The following is a 17,243-nucleotide window of genomic DNA, read 5'->3' on the forward strand; positions in this document are numbered from 1 at the left end:
GTTCTTCATGTGACACCTTTCAAACCAGCCCTTGTTCTTCTACGCCCAGGCCAACTTGTGCTTTTAACTTTGCCAAATTTCAGGTCTCATCAGGCCTGATGCTCTGTCAGCCCTCTGTGTACTTTCACAACTGCTCTTCTCACAGTATCTGCTAATGGTAATGCCCCAGCAATGCTGCATGCCTCTCCTTTCTGTCCACCTCTCTGTCTCTTTGTTTCTCTCTTAGACTTTTCTGCCCATCAGACTTATATAAAAATTACTTTTAAGAAAATTATACTGTTTAATCCACAAATATACAGTTGTATTTGTTCAAGCATTGCACTAATGAACTATTTTTTTTTTTAATACTTTAAGTTCTAGGGTACATGTGGATAACGTGCAGGGTTGTTACATATGTATACTTGTGCCATGTTGGTGTGCTGCACCCATCAACTCATCATTTACATCAGGTATAACTCCCAGTGCAATCCCTCCCCCCTCCCCCCGCCATGATAGGCCCCGGTGTAGCACATGCATACCAGGCTTTTGCCATCCAGCAGCAGGGATGCTTTTCTTCTAATCCAAACATACTGCAATCAATTAACTTTAGAAGGAAAACAATAAAACAGATTCAAATGCCCCTCAAATACTAGACTTTTAGCCTGAGGCCAAAAAATATACAAAATGTTTAATTTCTTGTTTTTCCTACACACTGTACTCTCATCAAATAAATTCCTCTTTCATGCTGTATTAACGTACTATAGGAAACCAAAGAAATTTCACCAAAAATGGACTTATTTGACATATTTCAAGACTGCTATTGAGAGGGCTTACAGGCACGAATCGCACAGAAAAGCTGCCTTTTGTGGAGAAGACTTGCATCTGCAGGAAAAAAAAAAAAGTACATTAGTGAAATAAGCAACCAGGTGTTCTTTGAGCCCCCCTCCCTTTTTCAAGATCTATGAAAGATTAAGTACACTACAAACTACTACCAGTTCTTTCTGAGGGCAGCTCCAAGATTATCTGATATATATTCATCTGTATAACAAGGGAGTGCTTGCTTGACATGCTTTCCTCCCTTCACTCTCCCGTAACCTGTGATGCTACCTCCCACAGAGCCCAGAGACACTTGGTGACAGGCCATGGTTCTGTGTGCTCACTCGTTTTCTCTGAAAATCATTTATTGCACCTCAAAAGAATTGTCTATATTCCCCATCTTTGCCCTACACCATGAAGAAGGGTAAAGAAGCCCTCGTACTGCATTGGATTATTGGGTAGTCATTCTCCTGTGATTGCCCCATGCTGTGCATATTAAAACAAATTTGGTATGCCTTTCTCCTATTAATCTGCCTTTGTCAGCTGACTTTGTCGAACCTTCAGGGGGTGAAGGGAAAATTTTCCCTCTGCCACTAGACTACTTATTCAGGAAATTGGAAGCTCAAATTAAAAATAAATTACCAATATAAAGATGCCGGTTGCATGAATATGATTTCTAATAAATACTTAGTTACCTAATTCTTAATTTATGAGCTAGATAATTCTAATCTTGAAAATTAATTCAGTTTCTTTTCTCTTGGGCAACACTTTTATAAACAAATGGTCACACATGTTTATTTGAATAAATTCAATTAAAACATTGAATTCTTACCATTTAAAGTATTTTGCATTTTAAAAATCGATGAAAAGGCTTGCTTTTTCCTAAAATTTCTAAATTTTCTATATATTCATAGAAGTATAAGAAAAACATAACTTTGATATGATCTTGTGCAATCAATAATGAATTCTTGTTTCTAATTAGAAATGTATTATCTACCTTTGATTTGAATTGTAGAGAACAATAAATAGTTACACATAACAAGATCTGCAGCTCTTCACTGCTGTGTGGTACTAATTAAAGCTGACACATCGTAGCATTGATCTGAAAACCTACTATCTGTGGATCATGAACAATGAGTATTGCAAGGAAAATGCCTTTCTAGTATTCATTAGAATTCATCATCGTATCTACTCAACTCTTTGTTGACTGTCACCTTCACTTGCTTAATATATATACTGGGTTTGCCTTAATCTACACCTGCTTGGTATAATATATATCTTCTTGAAAGAAAACCAAATATTGTAAAATGTAAAATAAAATTTATCATAGATTTCTAATGGTATATATGAAAAAGCACAGAATCAGTGAAAACATCTATTGATACATAAGCACAAATTATATGGATGCTTATTTGAATTTGAATTGGGTGGGAAGGTAACGGCAGTAGGGATTATTAAGAATGGTATAAAGAGAGCATCCATGTTTGCAGTCTTTCCCTGCATGACTAAGAAACCACCAAATTTTGTTTGCAATGTGGCTGCAAAGAAGTAAGATATTTTTAGTCATAATTTATTCATTTATTTTTATTTCTCAACTTATAACCAAAACATCCAGCTGCTGTCACTCTTTTATTGTTCTTCTTCCAATTTTAGCCTCCATCTAATTTCCACAAGCCTGCTAAACACAATCAGTAAAAAAAAAGTTGAATGTAATACAAACAAGATTACGTTCAACTTCTCAGAAATCATGCAAAGTTGAGAGAAAATCCCCATTCTCCTAAAATTTTGTACCTTGCAAAATTACCCTTGAAATTTTGAATTTATAATTTATTTATTTTTATTTCTCAACTTATAACCAAAACATCCAGTTGCTGTCACTCTTTTTTTGTTCTTCATCCAATTTTAGCCTCCATCTAATTTCCCATTAAACACAATCAGTAAAAAAAGTTGAATGTAATATAAACAAGATTACATTCAACTTCTCAGAAATCATGCAAACAAAGTAGAGAGAAAACCCCCATTCTCCTAAAATTTTATACCTTGTAAAATTACCCTTCAAATTTGGAAGGTAATTTTGAAGCCCACTAAACATCATCAGCAAAAAAAGTTGAATGTAAAACAAACAAGATTAGATTCAACTTCTCAGAAATCATGCAAATAAAGTTGAGAGAAAACCCCCATTCTCCTAAAATTCAATGTTTACTCAAATTGTGATGGGTAATTTTGCAAGGTATAAAATTTTAGGAGAATGGGGGTTTTCTCTCAACGTTTCATGATTTCTGAGAAGCTGAATATTATCTTGTTTCTATTACTTTCAACATTCAATATTTTTTCCTTTTTTCCTTGTAGCACTGAATTAATTTTATTTCAAATGTTCTTTTTTTTATCTTTTTAATATATTTTATTTTTATAGCACTTGTAGGTCTACAGCAAAATCGAATGAAAAGTACAGAAATTTCCCATATACCCCCTTGTTCCCCTACATTCACAACTTTCCCCATTATTAACATCCCCAAAAGAGTGGTACATAAACACCATCACCTAGAGTCAAGTATCCTTTACATTCGAGTTCACTTTTGGCATTGTACATTCTATGGATTTGGACAAATGTATGACATGTATCCACCATTATGATATTATAAAGCATAGTTCAATTGCTCTGAAAACCTTCTGTGGACATTCCATTTATCTGTCCCTCCCCTCCCTAGCAAGATTGTTAAATAGTTGTCTTATCTAGATTGTTAAATAGTTGTAATCTGCAATAGGTAGGCTTTCAGATTGACTTATTTCAATTAGTAATATATATTTCAATTTTCATCATGTCTCTTTAAGGCTTGAGAGTTCACTTCTTTTTAGTACTGAATAATATTCCATTGTCTAGAAGTATCATTTATTCATTCACCTACTGAAGGACATCTTTGTGATGTATATTTATTTTTATTCATGGTTGCATTCAATTTGCTAATATTGTTTTGAGAATTTTTATCTATGGTTATGAAAGATATTGGTATGTGGTTTTCTTGTAATGTCTTTTCTGATTTTGGTATGAGAGTGATGCTGGCCACATTGAGTGAGTTAGGAAGTACACCCACTGCTTCTTTATTCTGGAAGAAACTATAGAGGATTAAGATTATTTCTTTTATAAATTTTGGTGCATATTATCAATGAAACTTTCTGGACCCATTGCTTTCTGTTTTGGAATAATATATACTTTTTTACTTCGGTAATTCATAAATGCCTATTCAAATTGTCTGTTTCATCATGTGTAAGTTTTGGCACATATGCATTAAGGATTTATATATATTCTTGGAAAACTGATACGGTCATTATTATGTAATGCCCCTGTTTATCCCTGATAAATTTCCTTGCTCTGAAGTCCACCTTGTCTAAAATTAATATAGCCACACCTACTTTCTTTTGATTCATGCTCCATAGCATATACCTGTTCATCTATTTACTTTTACACTGTATTGTCATTATACTTAAAGTGAGTTTCTCATAGACAATTTGTAGTTGGGTTTAGCTGTTGATCCATTCTGACAACATTTGTTTTAATTGATGCATTTAGACCATTGATGTCCAAAGTGATTATTGATATATATAATATTTATTATTGTTTTCTACTTACCACTCGTTCTTTTTTTCCTATTTTATTTTCCAAAAGGCAGAACTTTTTTTGCTTATTGAAGTTTTAATTGAGCATTTTCTGTTACGTTCTTCTCCTTTTTAGCGTATTATGCATTTTAAAACTTTTTTTAGGGATTGCCATAGATAGATTTGCAATATACATTTACAACATATCCAAGTCCACTTTCAAACTACACTATATTGCTTCATGGGTTCTGTGAGTACCTTATAATAATAATAATAATCATCATCATCATCCTAATTCCCTTCTTTTGTCCCTTGTATCATTACTGTGATTTTTTTTAACACACATACATACACACACACACACACACACATACACATTACATATAAAATGTATAATGGAATTCAATGTTTTCATTATTATTTTGAACAAACTGTTATTTGTTAGATTAATTAAAAATAAGAAAAATTAAAATTTTCACTTTACCTTCACTTATTCCTTCTCTGTTGCCTTTTCTCTCTTCATGTAGATCTGAGTTTTTTACCTGTATCATTTACTCTCTAAAAAAAATTATTTTAAGATTTTTGGCAAGGCAGTAGCAAAAAATTTTCTAAACTTATGTTTGTCTGAGAAATAATATTTCTCCTACATTTTTGAAGGACAATTTTGCAAGGTATAAAATTTTAGGAGAATGGGGGTTTTCTCTCAACTTTGTATGCATGATTTCTGAGAAGTTGAATGTAATCTTGTTTGTGCTCCATTATAGGTAATGTGTTTTATCCGACAGGATTCTTTCAGAATTATTTTTCAATTTTGGATTTTCTGTGGTTTGATATTGATATGCCTCGGTGTAAATTATTATTTTGGCATTTATCCTATTTGATGTTCTCTGAGCTTCTTGGATCCACAGTTTGGTGTCCGATATTAGTTTGGGAAAATGTTTACTCGTTATTGCTTCAAATCTTTCTCTTTTTTGTCTTTTTCTTCTCTTTCTGGTATTCTTATTATGCATATGCTACATATTTTGTAGCTGTCTTACAATCCTTAGATATTCTCTGTTCTTTTTACAATATTTTTTCTTTTTGTTTTTCAAGTTTTGTACGTTTCTAATGAGACATCCTCAAGCTCAGATTCTTTTCTTAGCCATGTCTTGTCTACTAATAAACACTCAAAGGCCTTCTTCATTTCTGTTGCAGTGGTTTTTTATCTCTGGCATTTCTTTTTGCTTTTTTCTTTGAATTTTCCTGTCTGTTTTACATTGTTCAAGTGTCTTTACATGCTGTCTACTCTATCCACTAGAACCCTTAACATCTTGATCATAATTGTCTTAAACTCTTGGTCTGATAATTTTAACATTCTTGTCATGTAAACTTCTGATACTTGCTCTGTCTCTTCAAACTGTGTGTGTGTGTGTGTGTGTGTGTGTGTGTGTTTTGCCTTTTAGTATGTGTTTTATTTTTTAATTTTTTGAGAGCCAGACATGATTTATTGAGAAAAAGAAACTATTACCAATAGGCTTTAGTAATGTGGTAGTTAGATGTGGAAGATGAGGAAGCATTATGTAGTCCCATGATTAGGTCTCAGTCTTTTGGTGATCCTGTACCTTTAGACTGTGAACTTCACAAGTACTTATCAATATCATCAATTCCCCACCCGTTAGGTAAGTCAGGATGGGTAGAGTATGTTGGAGTTTGGTATTTCCCTTCCCCTGTCAGAGAAGGGAAAATCCCAACAAGTTAGGCTCTGATTAACTACCTTATCTAAGGGCAGATCATATTAAGAGCAGGATGACTTGTACTCAAAATATTTCCTTTTCCCCTTTTACTTGATGGAAGCCCCAAGGGATTTTTCTCTGATATTCATGGTAAGAACCTAGTAGAGCCCCAGGAGGTGAAAATCAACACAAGTATGGAACCATTCAATGACTAGTCTTCTTGGCATTTTTAATTCTCATTGTTGTCCACATTGAGCCTCCAGTAATTCATCTGGGGTACAGTTTGGTTGTCCCTATTCTGGCATTAGTTTTCGTGAACATTTCTACTCCTAAAGTTTTGATTCTCCGTACCCACATGTGGATCTCTCCAATTTTGAGGGCAGTGATTTGCCCTATGATTTTATTTTTCTGCCAGATTTAAAAAGAGGTGTTAATGTTTCCATTTGTTCAGCATTTTACTTGTTGTTAGGACAGAGTGACAACTTCAAAGCCTCTGATGTATTGGACTGAAAATCAACAATCAATCAGTCACATGTTAACCTTTTTAAATCTTGCCTATTTATAAAGTATGAATCTTTTAAGTGTTTTTATTCACAATTAGTAAATGGTCTATTTCTTGTTGTCTGGTCAAGTTTAAGTCCCTCTCTTAGGCAGTAAAATATCCATTCTTCTGTATAAAAGGAGGAAGTTAAGTGATTGTAGATATATTTTTGTTACATCTGAATGTACTTTTCTTAATACCTTGATTATTTATAAAATATTTTGCTATGCCTCATAAATATTCCCAGTATAAAAATAAATTGAGAATTTTAGACCAATATCCCTGATGAACATCGATGCAAAAATCCTCAATAAAATACTGGCAAACCAGATCCAGCAGCACATCAAAAAGCTTATCCACCATGATCAAGTGGGCTTCATCCCTGGGATGCAAGGCTGGTTCAACATACACGAATCAATAAACGTAATCCAGCATATAAACAGAACCAAAGACAAAAACCACATGATTATCTCAATAGATGCAGAAAAGGCCTTTGACAAAATTCAACAGCCCTTCATGCTAAAAACTCTCAATAAATTCGGTATTGATGGAACGTATCTCAAAATCATAAGAGCTATTTATGACAAACCCACAGCCAATATCATACTGAATGGGCAAAAACTGGAAAAATTCCCTTTGAAAACTGGCACAAGACAGGGATGCCCTTTCTCACCACTGCTATTCAACATAGTGTTGGAAGTTGTGGCTAGGGCAATCAGGCAAGAGAAAGAAATCAAGGGTATTCAGCTAGGAAAAGAAGAAGTCAAATTGTCCCTGTTTTCAGATGACCTGATTGTATATTTAGAAAACCCCATTGTCTCAGCCCAAAATCTCCTTAAGCTGATAAGAAACTTCAGCAAAGTCTCAGGATACAAAATTAATGTGCAAAAATCACAAGCATTCTTATACACCAGTAACAGACAAACAGAGAGCCAAATCATGAATGAACTTCCATTCACAATTGCTTCAAAGAGAATAAAATACCTAGGAATCCAACTGACAAGGGATGTAAAGGACCTCTTCAAGGAGAACTACAAACCACTGCTCAGTGAAATAAAAGAGGACACAAACTAATGGAAGAACATACCATGCTCATGGATAGGAAGAATCAATATTGTGAAAATGGCCATACTGCCCAAGGTTATTTATAGATTCAATGCCATCCCCATCAAGCTACCAATGAGTTTCTTCACAGAATTGGAAAAAAACTGCTTTAAAGTTCATATGGAACCAAAAAAGAGCCCACATCTCCAAGACAATCCTAAATCAAAAGAACAAAGCTGGAGGCATCACGCTACCTGACTTCAAACTATACTACAAGGCTACAGTAACCAAAACAGCATGGTACTGGTACCAAAACAGAGACATAGACCAATGGAACAGAACAGAGTCCTCAGAAATAATACCACACATCTACAGCCATCTGATCTTTGACAAACCTGAGAGAAACAAGAAATGGGGAAAGGATTCCCTATTTAATAAATGGTGCTGGGAAAATTGGCTAGCCATAAGTAGAAAGCTGAGACTGGATCCTTCCCTTACTCCTTATACGAAAATTAATTCAAGATGGATTAGAGACTTAAATGTTAGACCTAATACCATAAAAACCCAAGAAGAAAACCTAGGTAGTACCATTCAGGACATAGGCATGGGCAAGGACTTCATGTCTAAAACACGAAAAGCAATGGCAACAAAAGTCAAAATTGACAAATGGGATCTCATTAAACTAAAGAGCTTCTGCACAGCAAAAGAAACTACCGTTAGAGTGAACAGGTAACCTACAGAATGGGAGAAAATTTTTGCAATCTACTCATCAGACAAAGGGCTAATATCCAGAACCTACAAAGAACTCAAACAAATTTACAAGAAAAAAACAAACAACCCCATCAAAAAGTGGGCAAAGAATATGAATAGACATTTCTCAAAAGAGGACATTCATACAGCCAACAGACACATGAAAAAATGCTCATCATCACTGGCCATCAGAGAAATGCAAATCAAAACCACAATGAGATACCATCTCACACCAGTTAGAATGGCGATCATTAAAAAGTCAGAAAACAACAGGTGCTGGAGAGGATATGGAGAAACAGAAACACTTTTACACTGTTGGTGGGATTGTAAACTAGTTCAACCATTATGGAAAACAGTGTGGCGATTCCTCAAGGATCTAGAACTAGAAGTACCATATGATCCAGCCATGCCATTACTGGGGATATACCCAAAGGATTATAAATCATGCTGCTATAAAGACACATGCACACGTATGTTCACTGTGGCACTATTCACAATAGCAAAGACTTGGAATCAACCCAAATGTCCATCAGTGACAGATTGGATTAAGAAAATGTGGCACATATACACCATGGAATACTATGCAGCCATAAAAAAGGATGAGTTTGTGTCCTTTGTAGGGACATGGATGCAGCTGGAATCCATCATTCTTAGCAAACTATCACAAGAAGAGAAAACCAAACACCGCATGTTCTCACTCATAGGTGGGAACTGAACAATGAGATCACTTGGACTCAGGAAGGGGAACATCACACACCGGGGCCTATCATGGGGAGGGGGCAGGGGGGATGGATTGCATTGGGAGTTACACCTGATGTAAATGACGAGTTGATGGGTGCTGACGAGTTGATGGGTGCAGCACACCAACATGGCACAAGTATACATATGTAGCAAACCTGCATGTTATGCACATGTACCCTAGAACTTAACGTATAATTAAAAAATAAATTAAAAATAAATAAATAAATAAATAAATAAATAAATTGGCTTCTGGAATTTTTTTTTTTTTTTTTGGATTAAGTCCAAGACAAAGCTAGAGACAGTTCCTGGGTAAGGGCAGTTTTCTTTTATGTAGTACATTTGTTCAGACGTCAGGTACAGAAAACAAATTTAATTGATTGATGTAGTGAGATTCAGGGTAATTGATTTTGAAAGAAAGTCAATATGATAATTTCATAATATTCTGCACAGGTTAATACACAATTATTTTTATATTAAATATCAATATGCCATTTTTCTCTAATTTTCTTGATTTATTTAAAATATTTCTGAATATTAAAGAAAAAAGTACTTCTTTAGATTTTCCTTTTTTTTTATTAATCACATTGTTCAAATAAATTTTTGTAGTTTATTTGAATCCTCACTTGTACGAGATGATACAAGATGATATAACCAGTCTTTGTTGCTATTCGAGTAAATCTGAATTATTATTTATCTTTCTTTTAGAGTCTTCTAACACCTCATATGTTATAGCAATTTTCTTGCTATTTTTGTTTCAATATACATGTCTACAGATTTATTTTGTGTGATATTTGAAGTGAGTAAAATGGGTTGAATTTGCAGCCCTAAAAATATATTTGCTGTTAGTATGTATTATGATTGAAATTCTTTATTTGCAAACAAAGAGCATTTGCTCATGGTATGTTATAAAGTAGAATACGGGGACAGAAGAGGAGAGTATAGTAATATTTTGGAATTGACTTTTTAAAAATGATTTAAAGAAAGGATGCATTATGTGTAATGCTGTTTACAGTGGAGGATGTCCAGGTTCTTGGTCTCTTGAACAAAAATTAGACAAAATGCACAAACAAATCAAGAAAGGAATGAAGGGTTTTATTGAAAATGAAAGTACAGGCCGGGTGTGGTGGCTCTCGCCTGTAATCTCAACACTTTTGGAGGCCGACACAGGAGGATCACCTGAGGTCTTGAGTTCAAGACTAGCCTGGCCAACATGGCAAAACCCCATCTCTACAAAAATACAAAAATTAGCCAGCATGGTGGTATGTGATTGTAATATCAGCTACTCAGGAGGCTGAGGCGGGAGAATCACTTGAACCCTGAAGGCAGATGTTGCAGTGAGCCCAGATCATGCCATTGCACTCCAGCCTGGGTGACAGAGTGAGACTCTGTCTCAAAAAAAAAAAAAAAAAAAAAAAGATTAAAAGAAAATGAAAGTACACTCCACAGTGTGGGAGCAGGCATAAGCATAGGGGCTCAAAGGCCCTGTTACAGAGTTTTTGTGAGTCTAAATACCCTCTACTTGGGGTATGTCCTATGTCAATGAAGAGGAAAGTAAAGTTACAAAGGCATTTATGGCGTATGCCTTATGGAGAAGATATTTCCTGTTACAGCTGAAGTGTGAATCGGCCTTATGTTCCCTGCCTCCAGACCCTATTTTCCTACCTTATATCTCCCCAAGGGATGCAATTCCCATAAATCTTTATGGGAGGCAGACGAACTAATGGTCCTTTTTTCTGTAACTGCTTCATGCTGTTTCGAGGAGTAGTCCCTACCTATCTGGGATTACAGAACTCTCACCCTGTTCTGTCTAGTGGAGGCAGGGTAACTTCTTGACGGCCACGGGCAGTGTCTTCACCTGGAACTGGCTGGAACCTTTGTTGCATGATCTGCTGAAGCTTGATGGTTTCTGGGAGAAAGGAAATGAATTTAGTTAAAATATGTAATGCGTACTTCAGGGGATGGATACCTATGCTGTCAGAAATGTTTGTTTTAGAGATTTGCAGGATAAAAAAAAACCTAGTCTATCCTAGAATCTATGTATTTATTTAAAGTCTTAGCATGAGCTATTGCATTTTGGTTTGGTTTGATTTGTTGGGGCCTAGTGCATGAGTCTAGTCCAAAACAATGGCCTTGCAGAATTTTGTTTAAAAAAGTCCCCCTTTTTGGTCAAGTCCTCACTTAGGTGAGAGCGTGACCAAAACCTAACGCCTTAACGCCACTATCAGTTACCATAATTTTGGATTTCCAGTCTCAGCACCTCACTTACGCTTTATGGTGTCTTTGTGGTTGCACATTTCTTTCAGCTCCTGTTATTCTAGTTGAAGAGAGACCATATGGCATTCTAGAGAGAGCTGCATGCAAACATTTAAAACCTTTGAGAGAATACAGAACACCAGGGAGACTATTATCATAACTATTGGGAGGATAATACCAAGAGTTCAGAGTATGCTCCTTACCCGAGGTCTCCATAAACCAGACTTCATAAAATCAAATAGATTAAATAATGAACTAGATAAAGAGTTTACTCACTTGACTAAGCAGTTTCTTCATCAATCCCCTACCACGGAATCTCTATAGTCTTTATTTGATGTGTCTCCCCATAGGCCACAAGTGTCAGAAGCTGGACAGATACTTCTCTCTTCAGCCAATTCTCTCATTTAGCATAACTTTCATAAGAGAATTTAAAGTTTGTTGTTAACTGTAGCCTTTACAGTAGAATTTGCTATAGAGCCTATCATGAGGGATACATTTCTAATGATTGCTTCTTTTACTTTAAACCATGGAAAAAAGACCTAACAAATGATGCCCTTTTAGAAGAGTGAAGGCCTTTTGACAATGTTCTCTTTAACCCACGATGTGCGTTAAGAGGAGTGAACCAGTGTTTTTGACTGATTATGAGGCCACATATTAAGGTTTCTTACCTACATTGGGCCTTCATCTTTTATCTATCAAGTATAAGATTATCCATGTATAAGGCTGGCTGCAAACTCCTTCACAAATAAAAGTGCACCCCATTAGTGCACATAACAGACGCCCTTTCCACTTCCATTGTTCATAGAGGCATAGGCATAAAAAAATTTCAAAGATAAGGTTTCATGACAGTAGAAGTCTTAATCTGTGAACTTGGGAAATACTCTTTACATCAAGGATGCCATCGTCTTCTTGGGAGAAATTTTCCTGTTTAGCTTTACCTCAAGGGTTCCAATGGGTACACAGCTCCAAGAGCATGGAGGAACCCTTCTCAGTTGTGAGATTATGAAACCAAAATTAAAGGTCTTGAAGTTTTATTGTAGTGTTAATGGCAGGGACAATCTTTCTCTGATGTTTCCAGAAGATTCAAACCATAAAAGGCTTTCTTCATTTTGTGAAAATACATTGTAGCATAATAATTTACTGTTATAACATCAGTCCTCTTGCAGGGGAAAGCTTTAATACAACCAGAAAACATTCACTGAAAATAACAATCGAATGAAATCCCTCTATAAAATGTTTAAGTGGCCGACCAGGTGACCAAATGTACCTGAAGCTTTAAGTGTTTTCCCAGGAGTATGGAATCAAGCATTGGTTATAAACGGCTTTAAACAATTTAATAGTGAGTTTAATGTGAAAGTATTGATATTTCATTAATTTTTTGTTTTACTTGTGTTAGTAACTTTACACAAGGAAATTTTGTTATTTCTGTGGTTTACAATAACTTGACATAATAATTATAATTATGATTTATAGCATATATTTAGACATTAGAATTTTAGAAATCCCATACAATTTTGAAATATATGTAGTATTATTCACAAAAATATAACCTAAAGAAGATAGAGCATCATTTTGGCAATCCGAAGTACCTAAACATGTCAAATAATCCTATTTACCTCTCTTTTCTGGACACTTCAGGGGCCCTCTGAGGTACTGGAAAAGCCAGGTGCCAGAGAAGTCAATTTTGAAACTGAAGTTTGATTTTGGGAATGCCAGATTTCCATAAGTTATTTATTTTGCCAAAATAATGACTTGGAAACTTTAACGAACAAATACCTTTTATAACCATTTGAATTTAGTCAACATGTTCACACAGAGAACCGCTTCTGCAAAATTAATTTCCACAATTTTCCACCACTTCTTTGAACCTTCAGCTTTCCCTATCTAACTTAAAACAACCCTTTATTGCTAGGGAAATTTTACATTTCCATGCCTTCTTATAATCTTTTACTAAAAAAAAAAAAAAATTACTGTTTTTACACACCTTGCATGTAAATCTAATTGCAGTGGTCTTAATTGCATGTTACACTGGTGAGTCTTAGCAATTTTAACTTTAATGTAAAATTTAGTAAGTTACGTTCTGATAAGGTCTGACTATGTCCAGCATAGCTAGGGTGTGGCCAACTCCAAAGGTCCCCAGGCCTTATCTAGATGGAAAACTGGCAAGTTAAACAATTTTCAAAAGCCAAAGAAGCAACTTATGACCCTAAAGTATTTAGCAAACCTAATACTTGAACATAATTTAGACTACTTGTTTACATTTTGAAGATAATTTTATTTTACCAATAATTTTGAAAACTGTATTTCCCAAAGATTACTAAAGGTGTGTGAATTAAAGCATTGCAATTCCTATTTTTCTGACAAAATATTTTATTTAGGCTGTTATTATTATTAAACCAATTAATTAAAACTTTGCAGAAGAGATAAACAGTGGTTTTTACTTTATATTTAACCAGTTTGAACAGAGAGAAAGAGGCCAGAGACAGACTGGTAAGAAATTCTTACCCTTTTGCTGGCATTCTAGGCTCCTGGGTTCTCTCTCCCTAAGCAGCCCTGGCAACTCTGCTGACCCTGCTTTACTGTAGGCAAACAAACACACTGCCTTGAATTAAGAATATTCATAGATAGTTATGAATTCTGGAGAAACTAGGCAGAGAGAGAAATATGACTCAAATTCTATTTGTGAGAGTACACTCAACACACTTAAAGTATCAGGAAGCCTAAAATCCAAAAAGTTAGTGTAAGAATAAAAAGCTGGTGTGTTCCATTCATTCCTGCAGGCCTGACAAAGGTAGCTTAGGAATTCCAGATAAATTGAACGCATGATGACTTGCTGGAAATGCATAGTAACACAGAACTGAATAAAAGCCTTCCATTAGGAACTAAAAAAAAAAAAAAATCATGATTTTATATATAGAGATACACAAGCAAAGCCAGAGGAGAATAAACAGCAAATAAGTGAAACTAGAAGCAAAAACAAATAAACAAAAACCAATCCTAAATTTTCATACTCAATTTACCCTGGAAGCTGCACTGTTACCTAGGGCCCCCCCAAAAAACACATAATGAATATTTTATTCCTGATACACAATTCAATACCCTTAAGTTCACTAATACCATTATACACTCTGTGCAATAAAGAAATCCATGTTAGGCACATGACCAATAAGTAATTTAGCACTACCCACACAAAACAGTAAACATAGTGTGAAGCAATGCAAGCATGTATGTGAAATTTAGCTTTACGCTAAATTTAGCTTCATGCTTAACTATATTAAAATACAACTGCCAAACTGACAATACAATTTTTACAATACTTCTTGTTTTACTTTAATCAAGACTAAGAGCTTTAACTATGAAAATGTTAATTAGCCAAATGTCTGCAATTCTCTATCAGGTTTTAAAGAATATTTTATTATTTAAGATTTCCCCACATTTTTCTCCCCTACTTAATCATTCCTTACTACATTGTTTTATAAACAACCTTTTCAAATCTGTAATTTGAACTAACTCTTGGATAACTTTTGAATTGGACAAAATTATTCTTTTTTTTTCACTAATAACATAACCCTTTCTGGCACATTTTTTATACAGAATTACATGTTAGCTAAAATTTTTATCCTTAGTAACTTAAAACTTTAGTAAGGACCTAAAAAGCAAAAAATACTGAACTATTAGATACGGGCATTTGTAAACAAGAATAATTCAAAAATTTTAGAAACATATTTCCCCATATTGTTACCGGGGGGTCCTTGTTCCCAGAGCTCCCAAGATGGTGCAGGGTGCTTCCAAAATGGCGGCAGGCCACTTCCAAGAGGGTGGCAAGCCTCGTGTTCTCTGACCTGCACTACTTGACCTCATGGATTCCAAGGAATGGAATCTTGGGCCATGTGGTGAGTGTTATAGCTCTATTAGAAGCCGTGGGTCACGGAAGAGAACTGTGGAACCCAGTGACTAGTGCTCAGCTCGATTAGGATGAACTCAGGCACTTAGCCATGCAGGAACAATGGCAAGCCTTTAGCCCAATCGGGAGTGTCAATGGGCACCTCGCTGGAACAGGAGCACAGTGGACACTCTGCCAGATCCAGAGGGATAGAAGTCTGCAGTGGGTCTGCGACAGGGGCAAACAGCAATGGTGGACAGAGAGTGAAAGCTCAGATGGAGCCGTGGCAAAACATGGACAAGAAGAGTGCAGTTGCAAGATTTAATAGAGTGAAATAGTGAAAACAGAGCTCCCATACAAAGGGAGGGGACCCAAAGAGGGTAGCCGTTGCCAGCTCAAATACCTGGGGTTTATATCCCGATCATTGTCCCTCCTGCTGTACTCTCAGGCAACAGATGATTGACTATTTCTTTACCCCCATTGTTGCCTAATTAGCATTTTAGTGAGCTCTCCTTACTATCTGATTGGTCGTATGTGAGCTAAGTTGCAAGCCCCGTGTGTGTTTAAAGGTAGAAGCGGTCACCTTCCCAGCTAGGTTTAAGGATTCTTAGTTGGCCTAGGAAATCCAGCTAGTCCTGCCTCTCAATATTACAACACTTCTTATCTGTAAATGACCCATATATTAAATGAGCATTAAAAATAACCTTAAGATTTTAATTAACATAAAAAGTTTACCTATAGCGTTTATCTCATTCACTGTACCTAATTTTTACTTTTAACAAGGGAGACATGAGACATCAATCAACATATGTAAAACAAACATGGGTTTGGTCCAGAAAGGGAGGACAACTCCAGGCGAGTGGGAGGATGGAGGTCTTTCCAATCATAGGTGGGAGACAAACGGTTGCATTCTTTTGAGTTTCTGATTAGCCTTTCCAAAGGAAGCAATCAGATATGCATTTATCTCAGTAAGACTTTGAATAGAATGGGAGGCAGGCTCACCCAGGACAGCTCCCATCTTGAATTAACACTGACATTTAAAAATACCTAGCAAAGACAAACATAAAATTTAGATAAAACGTATGCTAACTATTCTGAAGGCATTTCTGCTTTCATTTTACCAATAATTTTAAAGCTAGCTTGCTTAGTAAAGTTATACTTTCAGTCATGTGAAATTGAAAATTGCTTAGACTTATTTACTTAATTTATGAGTACTCTTTTACTTACAAGCCAATTTGGTAGACATGGCATAAAAAAATTAAGTGTACATACAAATAAACACATCTAGACACATACACACATACACATAAATGAAGATCCAATAGCTTGGAACCTTAGCCTGAGATAGTAATACAAGCTTGCCGGTTTTACTTTGCCCCAGTAGACAATCCAAGGAAGGCTGTGAAACAAAATTCCAGGTTAAGCAGTCTCCACTGCAGTTGTAAATCAGTCCTCAGACTCTAAGGAGCATTAGGGCCAAGCAGTAACAAAGGAGGGTGTCAAATGCTAATGAGGTCCACTGCTTGGAAGAACAGCATAAAAGCCTATATACATGCAACGTCATCAAACTTTCCAATTAGACAGTCAACTTCAGATTCCAAACACTTTTGGGGCCAAGCAGCATTGCAACTGTGAGAGAAAATTCTAAGGAGGTTTTGATACTAGACCTCAGAACCTCTGCCAAGAGCATACTGTTGGTTTGCAGAACCCACGGAGTGTCCTTTGGGGTCCAAGCTTAGAACTCCAGATGTCTCTGGCCTTAGGAGTGCCCGCCACATGCAGGTTTCCCCTCCAAAGCATACTATGAGATTTTTAAGAACAGTCATGAACTGTAATGAGAGCTGGATGCCCTGTGAGCCTTTTGTTCCTTAGCCAGTTGAGTACAGCAAGGGAAGGATTTAGCATATGAAAAGAAGGTTTAAGTTGCCTG

The sequence above is a fragment of the Papio anubis genome, chromosome 3 (genome assembly GCF_008728515.1).
Source record: "Papio anubis isolate 15944 chromosome 3, Panubis1.0, whole genome shotgun sequence".
NCBI classification, from domain to species: Eukaryota; Metazoa; Chordata; class Mammalia; order Primates; family Cercopithecidae; genus Papio; species Papio anubis.